This window comes from Lasioglossum baleicum, chromosome 4 (genome assembly GCF_051020765.1).
Source record: "Lasioglossum baleicum chromosome 4, iyLasBale1, whole genome shotgun sequence".
Classification (NCBI taxonomy): domain Eukaryota; kingdom Metazoa; phylum Arthropoda; class Insecta; order Hymenoptera; family Halictidae; genus Lasioglossum; species Lasioglossum baleicum.
Genome location: NC_134932.1, coordinates 6450928 through 6470714, shown reverse-complemented (window position 1 = coordinate 6470714; position 19787 = coordinate 6450928). Strand labels below are relative to the sequence as shown.

Below are 19787 nucleotides of genomic sequence, written 5' to 3'. Positions count from 1 at the left end.
CTCGCCTGTAAGCGTCCTCGTTGCTGGCCGCTCGCCGCTCGCCCGAGAACCGATTCCCTGGAATCGTTTACGTCGCCCCATAGCGGATTGAAATATATTTTCAGCGGCATGACAAAAGTTCCCGCGGACGAAGATAAATTGCGCGAAGTTCGCCGGCTCGAGCGCTCCTTCCTTTCCGCGAGACAAACTCGGAATTGGAAATGAAGATTTACAGTTGCACCGCCGTTTAACTATAAATCACCGGCGGCGATTTTTTCTTCCTCGGCCCCCGCAAATAAGTTGTTCGCCGGGTCATCGGAGTCCCGAGGTCCGAGGGGCGAGAGAGTGTTCATCGAGTCGGGGACGCACTTTGCTACTCGCTGATCCAGGAATATCAGGAATATTGATAGCGCCAGCTCTGAAGAATTGCTACCAATGCCATCAGTGAGGTCTTGGAGACCTGATGGTATCGAGGACAGTCGAGTGTATCACGAGAGTCGAGGATACCAGAGGAAATCGAGGACGACGTAATGGCGCGAGTAGTTTGACGATGCTAGGAGGATATAACAAATGGCTGCTGCGAAGGGTTGCTTGCAATTCCCACCCCTAAAAAATTAAATGTTTTTTATCTACCCTTAATAATTTGATCACGATGGTGAAAAAAATGTATGATATGAAGGAGGTAAGAAGTTCGAGTATTTTCGTTTTTTTTTTATCCGAATATCTTAATTAACAACCAAGAAAAAAAATGATACAGTTAAGGGTATTTACCCTCATATCATTCTTATACGAAGGGTTAGCGACTTAAAATTTTAGGGGGTTATCTTTCAACCTAAAACTAATCTAAAACCATTGTTTTCCACATAATATCAATAAAAATTGTGGGTGGGGTCGCTGAACCAATCTTAGTCTGCTAGGCCCTTTTGAAACAGTGGTGAAAGCTGCTGAGGACTATCAAGGATTGATTATCCCACAAGTCTTCTCACACGAACAGCACTCTGAGACACTGTTTGTGTAAAATCCTGCAGCTCCAGGTACGTAGATTTAATCTCAAGAGCCAGGTAGTGTTGAATTAACTCCCAGGAGTTCAATGTTCACGTCTACTGTATCGGTAGCTGGAGTATCGAACTCGTTCGAAGGCTGAATGCGTCTACAGTCCTCGACGAGCTCTCCACATTGCTCCTTCAGCTTCTATTAACCTCAGCAAACTGCTACGATCCTGTCCGACCGATTCATAACGAATTAATAAGTAAGCGGTTACCAGATTGTTAACAGTTTCGCGTAATGCTCGTGAGAATCGTTCCCAGGCCTTGCAGCAAAAGAAAAAAACGCATCGAAGAGCAGTAACACCCGTGTTACTCATTCAGAAGCGATTTAACGACCGGCTTTCGATTCTCACGTTTATCCAAGTCAATCACTGCGTCAGATGGGAAGACTGCAGATTGAGAACGCGATAAATGTCCGCAGACGTGTAAGTACTTGAACGATCGAGCTGGTTTCATCACGGAACGACCGGATTGCTCTGTATTGGATGGTCCATCTCCAGGAATCCTTCGAGCCGTTAAGCATACCGAACAATTAGCGTGTCTGTCCGTACTGTGATTTCGAGGCACGATTAAAAGTATAACCTAGAGAGACGAACGGGACACGGGATAATGTCAGGAATTCCAATGTCTAGCTGCTTGTTACGCGACGAATGGCGCTCACGAAACCACTAATGATACGGCGCTGGTCAATTTCCAGTGCTTACACAGAGTATCAACCTCCTATTACTATCAACGGACGAACGAAGACATCGATCACCTCTTCCACGACGCCAGGATGAAGTCGTAAACACGTTTAACGTCGTGTCGAATCCTCTCAGCCGGATCGCAGTTGTTTCCTCTGGACGCGCATCGTTTTTCCCCAAGTTTTAGTTTATTCTTTGGACAAAGGAGATTCACTTGCCAAAGCTGCAATTACTGTCAGGGTGGTACATGTTTATTTATGTTGCTAATAGCAGCGTGGAAATTTTTCTGACGACTATCGAGGCATCACGGTAATTGTAAAATAGGAACTGGCTGATTCGACGATGGTGGATTTAGCGTTAAGCAGTTTTATCGGCGCTCGAAGTATTTACCAACGGCACCGCGGTTTTTACGAGCGTTCACCGGGCGCGGATCTCTGGTTCTGCATATTATGGACCCTTAAAAGTTCCCGTTCAGCACGATATCGGAGATCCTGCGCCGCGGACGAGTTAACATCCCAGAAACTTGGTACAGCGCGCGGAGGAGCACTTGGCGTCATCGGGGATCGTATATTCAGCGTCAGCGGGCATCTGCGTCAGGGGATGCGGGTTCTATTACGTCAGACGCCTGCCCGACAGAATGGCCGATGCGTTATTACGCTCCAGAAGAGGGCGACTGGCTCGTTAAATTACCATGAAACGTTTTTCACCACGGAAAACGGAGGGACTTGTTCCATCAATTTCGCGGATGAATCTCCCGATGAAAGAACGATCGTTTAAATGCTCCAACGTTTTATGATTCACGGACTCAAGGTCGATCGGAGAGCTCCGGGCGCGGCGAAATGAATATGAATTCTTCGGAAATTCCAAGTCGATTGTAATTGGAGCTTGCTAATCGTTTCGCCGAGCGGGATGGGATTCAAATGAAACTTCTTTTAAACTCAGTGATAAAATTCAGTCGCGCAATTTATTGTACTCTACTGTTTCTTCGCCACGCTGCGCTGTATCAATTTAGTAGACAGTAATTAATTTGGTATTTGAGGAACGAACCGAGTTAACAATGATTGACGATATTTCTCCTTCGCCAATGCTACAAGCAACCTCGCAGTTACCAAAACAACTATTTGCTTTCATTCAGAATTTCAAGCAAATCCGTGAAAATCAAAATTCGCACAAAGGTGTACTCGCAAAGACAAATATCGTGGAGGAGTGGGGGTGGGCTGAGAATCAACTTTGTGTGATGATTCCGCTCTAGACCAAAGCTCGAAACCTCTAACGGCAAACAGTTGAATGCTAGAGCGAGCTGGTGCCGTGCTACGAATGGGATTCTGAAACTAATTAATTCGTTCAAGCGTACCTTTCGAGCATATCGCACCTGTTAGCTGTTATGACGTTGTCTTTTTCAACGGAACTGTCGCCCGAGGTTTCCTTCCGCTATCGCTTCACCTGGAAGTTCGCGAGTGAAACAATTTTCGCGGACACGGTATCGGACGCGACCGTCGCGGCGGTAAAAGGGACCGGGTTTGATCCGTGTCGTTTAACGTCATTCCATGGGTCCTATCGAGTCAGCAAGATTTCACCGTAAACGCCCCCGAGGATCGACGCGTTCGCTCGCTTCAGGGCTTATCAGAACCTCTCAACGGTCATCCCCCGGTTTTCTCTTCTCTCATCCTTTTTTCTTTATCTCTCTCTCTCTCTCCCCGCTTCTCTCTCTTCCTTTCCCTCTCGACTGCGTTCGGAAGACAGAGACAAAGGGTCCCGACATAAATAATTTATCCGAGAGAAGGCAGGCATCGCGGCGGCAACGGTGTATGTTGCATTAAATATGAAATCCAATATAAAGTTCCGCGCGAAGAGCAGCTCCCGCCCTTCCTGAACCCATTACACGGATCCTACACGGAAGTTTACGCGCGTGAAACGCTCCGCGTACGAACAAACCGTTAGTTATGCTACAAATCGGAAAACCAAAAAGTCCAGGGTTTTATATTGTAATGCAATGTAATGTAACACATCTACAAAAAATGCTTTATCAAACGTTCATGGATTCCGGAGCGAAATTTTGTGTTGCATACCTTAATCGAGAAAGGGAGATCAAAATTATGTAATTTTCGATTATCTCCATTACATGCAAGTGAGCCGCTGGTTACACAGTGTAACGACATAATGGATCCACTAGTTTACATTCTATCGAGTCACCGTGAATATTTTAGAACTTCCAGAGCGCCCGAAGCAGAAAATTTTATTACCGCAGCTCAAGATCATTAATAATCAATTATAATTATTATAGTTACAACAATTATAGTATTATAACAATTATAGTTATTAAAATACACATATAAGATAGAGGTAAGTAAATCGTTTTTAACGTGTTTTCTCAATAATCCGCAATTTTCTCAATACTCCTCAGAACCTAACCTTCCATTCTCATATTTTTTGCATTCTATTATTAGATGATTCATGTTAACTGGTACTTTACATATATCGCAGATCGTGTTCTCTTTTTTATTTAACGAAAATGAATGAGTTATTTCTGAGTGCCCAATTCTGATTCTAGAAATTGTATAATGGCATTAAACAAAAAAATGTTATTGGTTTACCACCCGACCGGTTGTATCACGATTTCGGAACCACCCAGTGTGAAACTTGCGCCGCTTTCATAATTACCGGCACAAGTGTCGTTAGCAATTAATCGCAATCTTCGCGCGCCGATACAACGGCTGATGGTTTCGGTAGAAATGTGTTTAATCGTGATAATTTTATATTATCAGCCGCTGGGAGTCCCTCGCGGCGCTGGCATAGCAGTTTGATTTGTTCAGCGCCAGAGAATTCGTTCGCGAAACAATTAAACGCCCGCAGTTTCATATTACCGTTTTCCCTCGATATTTCAAAGTATTTCGAATGGGAAATCATTTTATTCGCTATCGGGGGAAAGCTAATGTGTTGCAGCCGCATAAAGAATTTAAAGAATTCCTCGTCCGAGTGAATACATACCGTGTTCGTTTATTACACAGCGAAGAAAATTATGCGATTGTACCATTCTTATTGTTCGGATGCTTGTTACCGGTGATGAAAGCTCGCGTAGCTACTGTAAAGCGATCTACAATTCATTAGCTAATTACGGGTTCGGAATACTATATACCGCGGCGCGATGTGAGGTATGATAATATTTCATTAAGATGCTTATATGAACTTTGAATGGACCCTCGCTTTGATGCAGTGGGTTTTATAGACCGTGGGGTATTTCATTTTCTTCTTGCTTGTATACTATACAGTTACGGAACTGTTTTTCCGTAAGATCGATCATTGGGAATGTAATAGTGAAAAACGAAGATAAACCTGGATGTATACAGGGTCTGTCTGTAAAATCTATTAAACATATGGGTACAAACCTTTAAATTTCTTCAAAGTAGAATCCTTGGGCGTCGACACATTTTTCAAACGCGATTTCCATGCTTCGTATGCTCCCTGGAAGGCGTTTTTTGGAACCTCTCGTAGTACCCTCGTCACAGCCTCTTTAACGCGTTCCACGCTTTCAAAATTGCATCCTTCTAGCACATTTTTAATTTTTGGAAACAAGAAGAAGTCGGCGGAAGACAAGTCAGGACTGTACGGGGGTTGAAGAAGTGTTGTGATCCAACTAAGAACTGTTTTCCCGTAATCTACGGAAAAGTTTTGGTTGGAAGTGCTCGACGAGGGTGCTACGAGTGGCTCCAGATAACGCCTTCCAGGGAGCATACGAAGCATGGAAATCGCGCTGGAAAAAATGTGTCGACGCCCAAGGATCCTACTTTGAAGAATTTTAAAGGTTTGTGCTGATATATTCAATAGATTTAAAAAAAAAAATGTGGTCGCATTACTTTCCGGACAGACCCTGTATATTCGATGAATGGCGTTAATGGAGGAATGAAGATTAATTCCACGCAATTTCACTTCGAGTAAAACAGAAAGTCCATCGAAACTGTATTAAAATTCTGAAGCGCATAGAATTTCTATGAACGCATCAAATTTGCAGTCTGGCAAAGATATGTGAGCATCGGTGTATCGGCTAATCTGATCGATCGTGCGTACGCTGAACTTGGTGGTAAGTAAATGTTTTCGTTGAAAGAGGGTAACGGGGCCGTTATAGAAAATACTTTTCCGTTGGTGGCGCATCGGTGGCTGCCGAAACCTACGTCAATAACTGCATATACTGGTCGTGGTTCTTCAACGTAACGGGTAGCAGACGGGAGTAAAGCGTGCATCGACGTTCAATCGTACACGCTGGTCGAATATCGATGCAGCATCGCCGAACCCCCATGGGTGCAGGCTGCGCCGGTTGCCACGTTTCCATCAATCCTCGGTCAACTGCGTTCATTTTAGGTATTTTTTTAATATCAAACTTTCACCTTGTATCCAAAAGCGATATCGTAACAGAGGGGAAGTCTGTTCGACAGAATTTCAAAGCGAAGCGACCGAGGATCCGCGCTGCTCGCGAAATTTTTCATCGCTGTTAACGGTTATTGAAACAACCGTGCGCGCACCCAGGTTTTCCCGAACACGTCTCCGGAAGAATTAGAGGAGCAAGATTTCGCGAGAATTTCACCGACAATGCGGACGAAATAAGCTTTACAAGATGCAATATGTGTGCCCCGATTTTCGCCGCGACCCCAATGCCTCGGAAAAGGGTCGAGTCAACAGAGATCCCAGCCGAGGCCAAGTAGTTCAACCTACACCGTGGCCGTTCCTATCGTCTGTGCGGAACAATGCTTCGATTAGGCCTGAAAAGACCCACCACTCGTGCACCGTAACAGTTCCCAAAACAATGGAAATCTCGAGGAAGAAGGTAATTCTCCTTTAATCCGCTGACCGAATTAGTCTTTTAAAGATTTCGCTTAAAGAGTTCGCCCGTCGGTTAATCAAGCAATCCAAGTCTATTCGAATAAGTGGACTAATAGTTCAACTGGTTGAAGAATCAAAATTCTGAGAGACTCCATCGCTTTTTTAAACTGCTACATACCACCTAGTACAGAAACTTGTGTAAAATGGCTGCCTCAAGAGTTTCATTCGACCTCGGCGCTTTAAAAGTGTTTCGCGTCGACACTCGAACTATGTAGGAATATTCTCAAGGAACTCCTACGCCTTGAATGTGGCGTATCGGGTTAAATAATTTAGCTCTAATACTTCTAACATTTTCTCTTTATTAACTCTTCGCAACTTCACTTGCTCTCGACTTTCACACTTTTTTCGTTCCTTTTATCTATTTTCATTCATCGTTCGCATTCTCATTTTGTCTCCATCAGTCTCGCATTCATTCGGAAAATTCAGTCGCTGACGTACGCCCTGCGTTTGGCACCCTTAGGTACTTGACACTTGTCACTATTGTAAGACCCAAACATTCTTACTCCACACCTCGGCCCAGACAGACTTCCTTTGTCACAAGACCCAAACACGTTGGAACCACGATGTCGCGTCCACGGGCACTCTAACCGCTCACACCCCTACACTACGTGGGTTACCCTCGGTTGGTCGACAATTCATTTCGCCGACACGGCTTTCATCGACGATTTGACCGAGTTAGTGTCGGCCAAACCGTGTCGATGAAGACATTTGTCGACGACTTGACCGTGTGGATAAAAACATAGTGTCGACGAAAGTTTCTGTCGGTCAAATCGTCGATGAAAACAGTGTCGGCGAAATGAGTTGTCGATCAACCGAGGATAACCCACACTACGTTCCCTGAAAATTTGATTTAAAAATTGAGGAAATTAACGAAGTTGTGAAGAAGCGATCACTTACTTCAGCAATGCTTGTAACAGAATTGCAAACTTCAAACTTGTTCTGTTTTAAAACTGCTTCTTTCGAAATGGGATGAAAAGTAAATTAAAAACCGTTTTAAAAGTTACCCTCTTTCGAGCGTGCCAATTCGTACAATTTCGACGTTGTTTTCGCGGAAAATGATTGAAGTGTGTAACTAACAAACCAATGTAAAGTCAATATTATTACGAATTTCAAACCGACAGGCAACTCCGACATCGACACTCGAAACAGATATTATTTTGATTTCAACGATAACGTTCCCGCTGTCAAAAAAAAAAGTTGTTTCAATCAAACGATGAGGTTCACCGACAATTTCGAAACAACTGTTAACTATACGATCTCTCGTGTATCAAATATGACTCGTATAACAAAAATTTTCTCGTTGCCGAATCAAATTTGACCATATTAATGAAATTAAACTGCATACTTGCCAGCGGTCCAGCGCTGGATTGAAAAAGAATCGAATTTACCCGCGGTAAATATCATCGGTTCTTTTCCGGCGGTGTTTTGAATTCAATGAAAATTACACCGTATTTTCGCCGCTATTACCGAGTATTAACAGGGACAGGACGGGGGAGGGGGTGAAAGGGTGCACGTTGCCCCACGCCGCGTTTACTTAAGCGACACTCTCGACGGCGTAAAACTCATTCCGCTTATTTCTCGGTTTTTCAGGATGCAGAGACAAAGCCGGAGTAGCTCGGAGGTGGAGGTTGCGCTTATGCGCCCCGTAAGCACCGCTGGCTAATAGCACCACGGCCCATCCCCGACACCCTGCAGCCACACCAGGTAGGATACACCTCTTTATGTCTGTCTTTTATGCATCCGCCGTTCCATGCGTCATTTTACGCGGCCGCCCGCGCGCCGTTTTTACGACGAATGTTATACGGCCGATCCTTTGACCGCGGACAAAGCCGAAATCGCCCCGTTATATTTCTGTTCCGCGTCTCTACTTTTTGGCCAGGCCGACCAAGGGCTCGACAACGTGTTCCTCTATCTTGGGACGCGGCAGTTCGGCTATTTCGACGCGAAACGGCCGAACCGGTGACCCGTAGTGCACAATCGCGTGCGCGGGAGGATGAAATCGGGGCGAATCGCGTGTTTTACGATCCTTCGCGGCGTCGTTTCAAAGTTTCATTAACCGAGGCGCGGACTGCAACGTTCGGGGATGCAGGAGACTATTCGAGGATGCTAAAACATGTTTACCACCGAGGACTCGGAGAGTTTCTCGTGCTCTTGATGAGGTCGTCGAAGCTACGTACGCCTGTGATATTTGTAAATACGTAGACTGTCCATTTAAATAGTAAACACTCGTATGGCCTCCAATTTGAGTTGCCCCCAGTCAAATGGAACGTTTGCTGCGAAGAGGGAAGCCATTTCTTTTTACCACGCTTATATTAACTTGCCGGGTTGTTGTTGTTGTTGTATGCGTCAAATCTTGTAATAGAATTTTCCGACGACGATAAAAGTAGAAAATAAAATATATAAAAGAAATCTTTTTAAAAACCACGCTTACATTAACATGCACTGAGAAGGAGAAAATCATTTTTTTCCCTGGTTCTCCATAAAGTATCGAATCCAGTTCAATGATTAATAATATTTCTCCCCAAAATTTTAAGCAATTAGTTCGATGTTTTTTCTGTTATAAAATTAGTGGCGGAATAGATAGAATAATTCAATATAAATTTAAATAAAATCATGACGTTAGTGACTATAAAAATAAAAGCGTGGAGCGCGCCCACGAAGATTACGTCAATATAGTTTAGTTATAGTCACTAATGTCGTGATTTTATTTAAATTTATATTAAATTTTTCTATCTATCCCGACACTAATTTTATAACGGAAGAAATGTTGAACTAATTGCTTGAAATTTTGGGGAGAAATATTATTAATCATTTAACTGGCTTCTTCTTTTTAGTGCATTTTAATATAAACGTTGTTTTTAAAAAGTTCTTTTTATACATTTTTGTATCGTAGGAACGTTTTATCATTGTGTCTATACTTACACTGTTCGTGAATAATTTAAATTTCCTATCGTTCAATATTTTATGAGACATTGTTGTAGACCTTCGCGTGCAGGTATAGACACACGCATTAAAACGTGTTTACCGACGGAGATGATTAAAATTCTTCGACTCTAGTGCTTTCAACAAAGTGGTGATTTAAATAACAAACACCTTCTACGGTTTCCATTGAAAGCTGAATTGAATATTCGTCGTGAATTTTTCAAATTGTATGCAGTAATCACATATCCAGAACAAATATTTTATGGAACGATTTCCGCTGAAAATAATTGCTCTTGCAAACCACAGTACTGTTTCGATTTTCTTTAAATCACCTTTGAAATCCTCGATAAATTGTTTATCTACTATGTGACATAGCAATAATAAATTATGTGAGGAAAGCTACGAGTTTTCACACGGAATATCAATGAAAGAATAGACACGTTTGACCCGTACAATGTGTGTGGAGGGTTGAAGGCTCCTCTGAAAGCGGGCAATTTATGCATAGAGGTTGAAGGGGAGCCTCGAGGACAGAAATCGGAGCAGAAGCCCCCGTGGAACTGAATTACCGTGTTCGAGAGTCGTTCGCAGTCTTTAAAAGGCTCTGTTTTCTCTCCGCGTTCGAATCGGGAAGAGCGAAAGCGCGCGCCGGCTATCGAGTTACTGGTTTCGTTCGTATGATAAAACGTTTCCACGAGGAAACGGTACGAAGAAGATACGTCGGGAATCTGCGGTAATTGAAACGCGTGTACCGGAGAAACGGAGCAAGGACTGCTCTAGAGAAGATCTAGATCCTTGAACAATTTGTAGGCTCGCGGGGAACGGGGCGAAAACCGCAGTATAATTTCGAGCAGCGGCACGTGCAATCCTGTCTCGCACCGAATCAGAACGTCCAGCAACGTCTTCTAAAACACAAACATAAAATACATTGCATTACGCATCTTTGGAAAATGACCATTTTTCAGGGGAAATTAAAAATAATTAAAAATGTCCGTTTCCCAAAGATGCATAATGCAATATATTTTATGTTTGTGTTTTAGAAAACGTTGCTGGACTTTCTGATTCGGTGCCAGATTTTCCCTGAAAATTTAAAAATAATTAAAAATGGTCATTTTCCAAAGATCCGTAATGCAATATATTATTATTATTATATACGGACCGAGGTCCTTTTATACAAATGTATACAGTTTTTACAGTATAACTGATAAAAACAAAAAGATGACATAACGAAAAAAACAAAGTCTTAACCTAAAATTTACATAATAATGGACCGCGCGAAACTAACCAAACACAGGTACGATTTACAAATAGTATTGCGCAATTTTGTTTTGAATGCCTGTAACGTGCCATTAAAAAGATCAATATTGTTATAAAATATATTAGAGCTAGCAATAATGCGATTCAATGGATTTATTACCCCATATGAGGATTTGGATTTCATTGTTTGGAATCCTGCTCTCGTTCTCAAAACACGTTCAGGTACGTAGAAATTGATTTGCCTCCTGAGGCAATTGCGGGACAATCTATGTATATTATTATTAATCAAATTGAAGATAAAGCTCTGGTCGCGGAAACTGTTCTTCGATCGCATAATGTTTCAAGGTTGAGACTGTGTTTAATCTTATAGAGTAATTATGATCAAAGATTGACATTAGGTTGTTTGTCTTATATGCACAAAACCTGAGGAATTTATGCTGCACTCTCTCTAGCATGATTTCCTATTTAACGCTTTTCGGAGACCATATAGTTGAAGCATATTCTAACTGGGGACGGACAAGGGTAATATATGGCAACCTGAGTGTATGGATTGAATGAAAATCTGTGGAAAAACGAAGTATGAAACCGAGCATTCTTGAAGCGGAGTTGACAATGTGATAAAGATGGTTGAAAAAGTCCAAGATAGAGGAGAAGTGAATTCCTAAGTCTTTAACTTCTGTTATTGAGGAGAGAATACAGTCATTAAGACGGTAAGGTTATGTTTGTGTTTTAATTCTCTCCTCTTAAGCGTTTTAAAAGTTAAACTTGTCTCGTTTATTTAATATTTTTTTCAAGTAATTCAAGTCTTACACCGACGGAATTTAATGCAATCTGATTCAGTGTTTGTAAAAGTATTAATTCGTTCACAGTGGCGGGATGGGCATTCGAGTGGGATTAGAAATGTATTGGATGTCAATGGGGAGTCGACTTTTTGGCAAAATGTCGGCGAATTCTCCGATCCGGGCGGCGCCTGCGTTCCAATGACGACCGATACCGAGGATAGAAGCCCGTGTCCCGTTCCGATTAAACTTCCACCGACGTTCCCGACTAATTCATACACGCCGTGCGATATTCATGAATCCCGACATTCCGAGCGCTTCGAATATTTCATGTGACCGCCCCGAGACGAACCTCGTCTCGGTCGAATCACGTTCCCGTAATTACGCGGCCGGCAAAGAAATCGAAGACACGCGCTAAACGTCGTTCCACCTCGACTACGCCGCGAACGATGCGCCCTCTCTCGACGGAATAATATTATAATTACTCTGTCGAGATGGAATTTGTAAGTGGAACGGGACTGTCGAATCTACGAGCGCCGACCAAGTTCGAAATCTTGTTAGCAGTACGTTCGAGAAACCCGTGGGAACTTGGAAACACTTTTTACATTAACCCATGATCACGCAAACGTGAAAATTGTTGCGACAGAATTCATCTGTACACCGTGGATTTCTATGCAAAGTATAAATTGTGGGACATAGCAGGTACGTAGACATTTCTTGCAATTTCTCATATTTTTAATGAGTCGAAAATAATTCTTCAAGATTCTTCGATCCATTATGTACATCTACAGTCTATTCATTAGTATGTCTACGCACATACACATCACTAAAAATTGTTAAACAACCTACGAAAATGGTGATTCGCTTAAAAATCCACAGCCTAATAATTAGTCTCGGTGTACAAGAGTGTAATTAGAACATTTTCGCAACAGAACAACATTTCCAGAGTGAAAGAAGTTTTTGCACAATCCTATCCTCTGAACGCGCACTTTGGTTGACGATCACGGGGTTAATTGGCTGGAATTAGGTTAACCGTGGCTTTTCGGAGCCATTAAAATATTACGAAGGCATCGTGAACCTCGCCGAAGTTTTAATATATTTAACATTCACGAAGAAACTGCATTGGAGATCGCGTTCGATCCGATCGCACGTTAATTCCGAAAACGGTGGATCGTCTGGGATCGCGGGCTCCGTATTTGGCCCCGCGGCCGCGACAGATAAACGCGAATGAGCCGTGCCTGGTGAATTATTCCCGGCCGGGATAGGCTGTTTACGATAATAGTCGACCCGTCGATTTACAGTAATTTTACACGCGCCTAATTAGCAATTCCGATCGAGGTCCGGCTCGTCCGTCCGTTCAACTGCACGCGTTCCGCGACCGGTCTGATCAGCCAACACATATTTTGTGTACAAACAACTGATCCGCTATTCTCTTGGATCAGCCATGCTGTCCACGAATCTTGAATCCATTTTCCTCATTCTATTTTCGTGAAATTGAGCGTTTCGTAAAATCTTTTGAGCGTTTACTGTGCGATCTATAAAAACGTTTTCTTAGAGAGAACGATTCTAGAAACTTTTGCACATGAAAACGGTGTATCTTTTTATAAGCTTGTGGACTAGGTAAAAATTTGAATAAATTAATCTATTTAGTTATTATTAGGCTGCGGATCTGTATGCAAAATAAAAGTTTTCCAAGTCGATTACAAGAAATAGGAGCAGCACAAACATTTATTTCTAGTCTTAATAATTTTATTGAGCCACAGGCAACATAATCGTATTTTTCAAATCGTCAGAGATTTTTACTGTTTTGTGTTTCACCTAAACATTTTTGTCATAAATGCATAAAATCCGCAGTCCAGTTATTACGATAGAAGAATATACACCAGTCGCGTTTAGCTCTTATTAATTCCAGTGTTTCGCGACGAAATAACTGTGTTCATTCAGCTGATGCAGAGACACCGACGTGTCTCGCAACCGAAGCAGACAATTTTAAAATCGCAAGTCGGCCAATTAAGCAGGTTCCCTTTGGTGTACACGAGGAACACGTCGGAAAACTGTGAGACTTGGTTGGACAAGTGTAATCCGGTGAGTGCGTTTCGGTCCGTCGATGCGGATTCCCGGCGTGGTATAGTAAACGGAATAAAATGAAGCGAAATAGAATAAAGTCTTTATTCCGGGGCCGGGAAGAGAGCATCGCGGGTAGCCTGGGCGCATAACGGATTATTCGAAACGCAAATACGCGGTAACCGAGTGGAGAGAGGCCGAGAGCAGCGTGGCGCTCTGTGGCGTCGAGCAAAATGTAAACTCCTCGCGCGAGAGAAGGAGGAGAGGACGCCGGGGAAAATTAAATAATACAGAAAGACTGGGATTACGCGAATGCCTCGTTTATAAGGCAACGATGGGAACCGTCCGGGGAGGGGGAAAAAAGCGGGAACGGCCGCGAAAAGCGCATTCTCTCGGCGAATCGGCTCTCGGAAAGGGCTCGAGCGAACAGCGCGAAAGTATTTACGCGAGCGTCGGATACACGCGGATTCGTGTTCCCAAGCCATTGTCGCGAGCGTCGCGGGCGGATCGTTTTGAATGCACGCCTGTCGGGGGACATGTAATTGTTTCTGAAGTAATAAACGGCCGCGGCTGCCAGGAACAACTTAATTGACAGTCAAAGTAATGGCTCGCGCTGCGCCCTGCGTTCGCGGGGACAATTAGCCGCAATGCATACTTGCAACCTCACCGTTCCGCACGCGGCAATCTGTATTCGATGCCGTTCGTCCTTAATCTGATTCATTTAAGAAGCTAAACTGGTATTTGCGGTGAATGTGTGCACCGTACTCTGTCTGATGCAATTTTCGTTCGCTCGAGTCCTCGCTGAAATCAAGATAGATGAATATACTAAACAACGTTATCATAATATTATTCTTTGGCCGAGAGAAAGGCGTAATTCGAATTTTCCCACGAAATTTGTCCCAATTACGGTCCGCGTTAACCGCGATTTACGACGATCCATTAATTATTGAAGCAGTGAAACGTTCGCGACGCACTTTCGTTAAGCAGTCTTTACGATCTCGACCGTGCCACGTACTTAATACCATTTCCGAACCGTAGATCCGACGATTTGAATCTGAAATATGCTCGCTCCCTTCCATAACGGAGGATCGCCGAAGGGATTCCATTTGAGACCTCCGTTGTGTCGCGACAATAAGCGATAAAGTTTCACCGGTCGCGGGTGGAGTAACAGCGTCCGCCGGTGCTATTTTTCACACCGTTACCCGACAAGGCGGGTCGTCGCGTCGTCGGCTCGGACCAAGAAATTTATTCGCGTAGATCATCGATTTCCGAGACCGACCATAGTCTTCTCCGCCGATCGAGAAATCGATTCGATGCAGCATCGCAACGCTTTCTTAGTTCCGATATCGACGCGCGCCAGGACGCCGATACGTTTAGTATCGGTTCAGGATATAATAGTCCATGGGGCACCTTAATCCTTTGCCTTATTCTTGGAAATAGACTGTACGATAGTAGAAGCAGATCAGTCAGATAAATTACACCGTCGATAGTAAAGCGAATGCTAGATTGCAACGAGTTGACCTGAGAAACCGAGGTTTCCTGTTAAGGTGTTATAAAAACAGACTCGTCCGACTGCAAAGTTTGCTTATTATTAGCTGCAAGGATATGAGAAAATCCATTAGCAGGACTGCACCCGTAGATATACTAACATAGGCGATGCGCATCTACCGACAACGATCAGCCCGATCCGTGAATGGAAAATGTCGCGTTATTCCATGGGAGTGGCGGATTGTTGCACGCTATCTAACGGCGTCGAGTCTTTATTAGCGACGCGTTGGTATTTATACTGCGGTGACTCGTGAGGCAACGGTTCGCTGTGTGGCTTTCTGTGTCAGTAGTTTACAGATTGCTAGTGACGACTTCACCCGTGTTCATACGACTTCGCTCCGATGTTTCCGTGCTCTTATCGAATAACATCGCACGGAAGCATCGTAATAAAATGCATCATAATTGGTAGGTGCTTTTTAAAACAGGAAGAACAATTAAGACAAATCGAAGACACTATTTTCAACGTGTTCAATTATTCAAGAAAGAATCAGACGTGTGTCTGAAATTGATGCACAACTTTTTTATTTTGTTGTAGCCTCATAAATACGATCCTGAACGAAATTTAACGTGATATTTAATTCGTCTTGAAAACCGGCATAAAAGTCGACATGGCGACACTCTTGAATTTATGTGTACGCCCTATTTGAGGGTGCGATGGTCGCACGGATCCGGTAAAACGGGATCGTAAAAAGACACTCGAGTCCCTTCGAGGTGGTCCTTCCTTGCCACGCTTCCGACTTTGAATAAGATGGACGCGTAACCTGCGGATGACCCGTGTAGCAGTTGGATAGGTGGCTTTGAAAGTCCGCGAAAACAACGACAATCCCGTGATCCTCTTACCTGTGTGGACCGGAGCAGTATTTCTCGATCAAAATTCGAAACCTCGAGCATCAGAATAAAATATCGACGTGCGAACCCGAATTCCTCTCGGATCTTAACGCTGTAACGATCGCTGACACCATTATGGCGTCAAACGCACGCCAGCGATTAGCGTTCTCAACCCTTTTAATATTTTTACCTGGTTTTTACAGCAATTGAGATACTATGATATAAAATGCAAAGTGTTAGAACTTTGATCGTCGAAAGGTAGCATTAAATAGATCGGAGCTGTCAACATAACCACTCAAGTGTGTAAATACTCTTTTTTACCAGAGTTTCATCACAGCAGCTCCTTTGAAACCGAGATCTCCTTGTTCTATCTTCGACACTTTCTTTCTTCCACTAGTTGAACAAGCGACTGCACCGTTGCTTGACATAATACAATTAATCAAACTTATCTACAAGTATCAACGTTGCACGCTATGATTTGTACTACACCTGGATTAGATTTAATAACAGCGTTCAGGCACACGCAACATTGTCATTGCTGTTTCATTTAATCGTGCAGTTCATGTTACGCTAATGCACGCTCATTCTTTCATTTTGTAACTATTTTTACAAGTAGAATAATTCTCTATTCGCGATTAAAATGTTTTAGCTGATAAAAATGGCAAGGCTGTATTTATTTAGATTTCGTGCAATTTTTATTGCAATACGTGCATGGGTAAAGAAATTTATCGAATCGTTTTCCATGCAAGCAACGTCATAATTTCAATAATTATAAAATTAAAAATATAAGACCGGTTATTTGACGGGCAGTTTTAATGTTAACGTCCCGTTATCGAGAAAAAGAAGTTCGTACAGAAGGAATTCGCTAATCACGAGGTGCAACGTGCCTGTTTGCAACGAGAACGTTCGCCTCTCGTTTTGTAACAGAGTTGTCACCCACCGGAGCGTTTTATGGCGAAACAAGGAAGTTATTATGTTTGTGCCATCAAGAATACGACTCGCTGAGCGTACAGGAAAACGTCGCGCGCGCTTTTCGAGACCGAAGCGAGCGAGTTCTTTCCGTTTCGCGGCGGTTTACCAGGGACCATGATGATGTGTTGGTTCAGCGGCATTGAGCGAATGCGGCACACGGAACGCTAACGCAATTACGCTACGTTCAAGCTTAATGAAAAGCGTCACGGCCCGACCGGCGCGGCGTCGGCCAGGGTTTATTATTGCGGCCACACGCTTTTCGGGGAAAAGAATGGGCCGCGGGAACAACGAGTTTCGTCGAAGCTGTTAATTGTGGTCGCCGCTTCAAGTTGAATCCTCGGAAACCCTTCATATGTCACTGGTGCGAATCCTCTGACACGTTAAGTACCAAACGTCAACCCTACAATTCGTCACAAAATCAAAGCAATTAAATTCATTAAACAGTGTGTAACTAGAAAATTTATAATTTATTATATTTGCATTCTAAAAGTTCTAACAAAATTCGATTCATTCAGATTAAATGATTAGTGTCATTCATGTATTATAATGACATAATTTGCACATAATTTGGGCAAAATAAAAATAATATAATAGTTTCGCTTCTTTTCTTCGATTTTGACATAGGATAATTGAAAAGTAATGCAGGTGCAAGATTTTCTGGAAGAAGTTACGGAGAGATCGGTGTCGAAAACTGTTCAGCCTTCGATAGGGTTCTTTTTTTATATTTATCAGGTCTACTTGCTGTTATTTGCGAGTTTGAAGGTTACGAGGAACGTAAATATCTGACAAGATAACACGGTTTTCTTCCGCGAACGAGAACTCGGTTCCAAACGATGTCCCGAGCGTGGCGGCAGCTCTCTTTAAAGCTTCTTTTTCTCCTCTTTCCGGCCTTTCCAACTCTTTCGCAGCGTTCCCTCTACGAACCGCGTAAACGTGTTATGTGCCATTTGACTTTGAAACAACAAACTCTTACTTTCCCGCTAATACACTCGCGGACACGGTTGTTTGCATCTCGTGGCGATAAAACGGAACGAATGTCGCGCTGCAACGACAGTTTCTACAATTCTAAACCGGCGCAGAAGAAAATCTGCACTGAATTTTCTGCTTTAGGACAAGCTAAATGTAATATTCACAAAAATTAAACATCTTTAAACCTTTAAAACATTCAGCGTTGATTTCGATGGCTTATTTTTTTTCTTTTTTTTTAAACTTGTGTCGACCAAATAATTTTTCTACCGCTTTGACAGAATTGAATGAATTTCTACAACTGATGATATTCAATTGAATTTCAGGAGAGATGCAAAAAATTTCTAAATTATGTATAGTTAGCGAAAGATCTTGAAACGGAATATTGCAATAATTTCGGAGTATCAGTCGTGCCATTATTTTTCAAGTTACTTGTTCGTTTCAAAGGAACGATATTCGCAGCAGAGGGGAAGTCGAACGTGAAATTACGAAGTCGGGGGAGTATCGGTCGAAACAGTTTGGGAAAAGCAGAGTCTTGCTAGGCGAGCAAAGGCTGCAGTTTCTGCGAGGACAGCCGGTAGAACGAAGCCAGCGTAGCCCATCCGCCGTTTCATCTCTGCCCTTTTTCACCCTCTTGTCTCTCGCAGACTTTTGACTCGCGGTGGCTTGTTTGATGAAAGCGCTACTCCCCTTTTCGAGATCGCGCAGCCGGCGGACTTCTTTCTCGCCTAGCACGCGGCTGGCTGCTTCTCGTCAGCGTAGCGACGATCACAGGGGATTAGACCCCGAAACTGAGATTCCCTCAACCTCGGCCGCCTTCGCGCTTTATCGCGCCAGAAATTAATAAAACCACGTATCCGCCTTGTTAAACTTTGTTCTCGTGCTTGCACCGACCTCCCATTTACTCACCGCGGATCTCCCTGAGCCCTGTTTCCAACAAGTACGCTACATATTGCCATTTTTCAAATCTAATTGCACACTTTCATCATGAACTACAGACTAATTTCGTTCTAATCAGTTTCTTTATCTGCCAGGATTTTTAAGATGTGTATGGTGATAGCAATTATTTTAGGCGATTTCTTGTTATAAGGGTCAGTTCTTCCTGGAGGGTTGATAACAGTGTGAAGGGTGATTAATCCTATCAAACATACAACACTTAAATGTGTAGTAATTGATTAGATGTCAACATATTTAACAATTTACCGACCGGTGATTATTGCATAATTTTGAAAGATCTATGGTACATGACTAAACACTTATCAATGGATCCTTCAATAGCAACAGCAATTTTAATTGTGAACTAACAAGTCACCCTCAATAACGTCATCTAATAGTTTCATTTAAGATTTCAATGTATAAGACAATTTCTATGCTTTCTTTTGGTGCAGCACAATTATTGGAAATCCTATTAATAGGCTTCCGGTAGGTAAAGTGTTAATAACATAAACAATATTGTGAATAATGGCACAGCAATTTTTAGTGGTGACTCTGATGCACCCCTCGACTGCTGAGGATTAATTTTGATGGAACATTTTCTGGCAGGGGCTGTAAAGGAGACTTCGAATTCAAGTTGGCCGGTGCCATAAGGACTAATGTCATTACAACATTACATAAGGACTGTTACCGTGTAACACCGCATTCCCAGACGCGATGTTTATGATATCGCGGGGCGATATTGCTGCCGCGAGACCGCCGCGAACCAGGTGTTCGTGTTTACGAGGATCGCGGCGAATTTCGGGAATTCTTTCTTAATGAAAGCCGACAGACGGAACAGCAGACGGACGATACAGCGATGCGCGAAATTTATTCGTCGCATTCGTACCGCGTGTTGCGTAAACCTCTCGCGGAACGGTCGGTCCGCAGTTTTCCTG

The 19787-nt window shown here is 43.0% G+C and overlaps 1 protein-coding gene across 4 annotated transcripts in view; it reads left to right on the top strand.

The window, feature by feature from the left end:
• The window catches only part of LOC143207871 (uncharacterized), a 420173-nt gene that overhangs the window by 297719 nt on the left and 102667 nt on the right, over positions 1 to 19787 (top strand). For 3 of the 4 annotated variants that reach the window (XM_076421726.1, XM_076421728.1, XM_076421725.1), the window contains exon 4: positions 8174 to 8287. The exons of the other annotated variant lie outside the window; for it this stretch is intronic. The gene's annotated coding sequence lies outside the window, so the exon portion shown is untranslated. The remainder of the gene's footprint in view (positions 1 to 8173; positions 8288 to 19787) is intronic. 4 annotated transcript variants of the gene reach the window in all.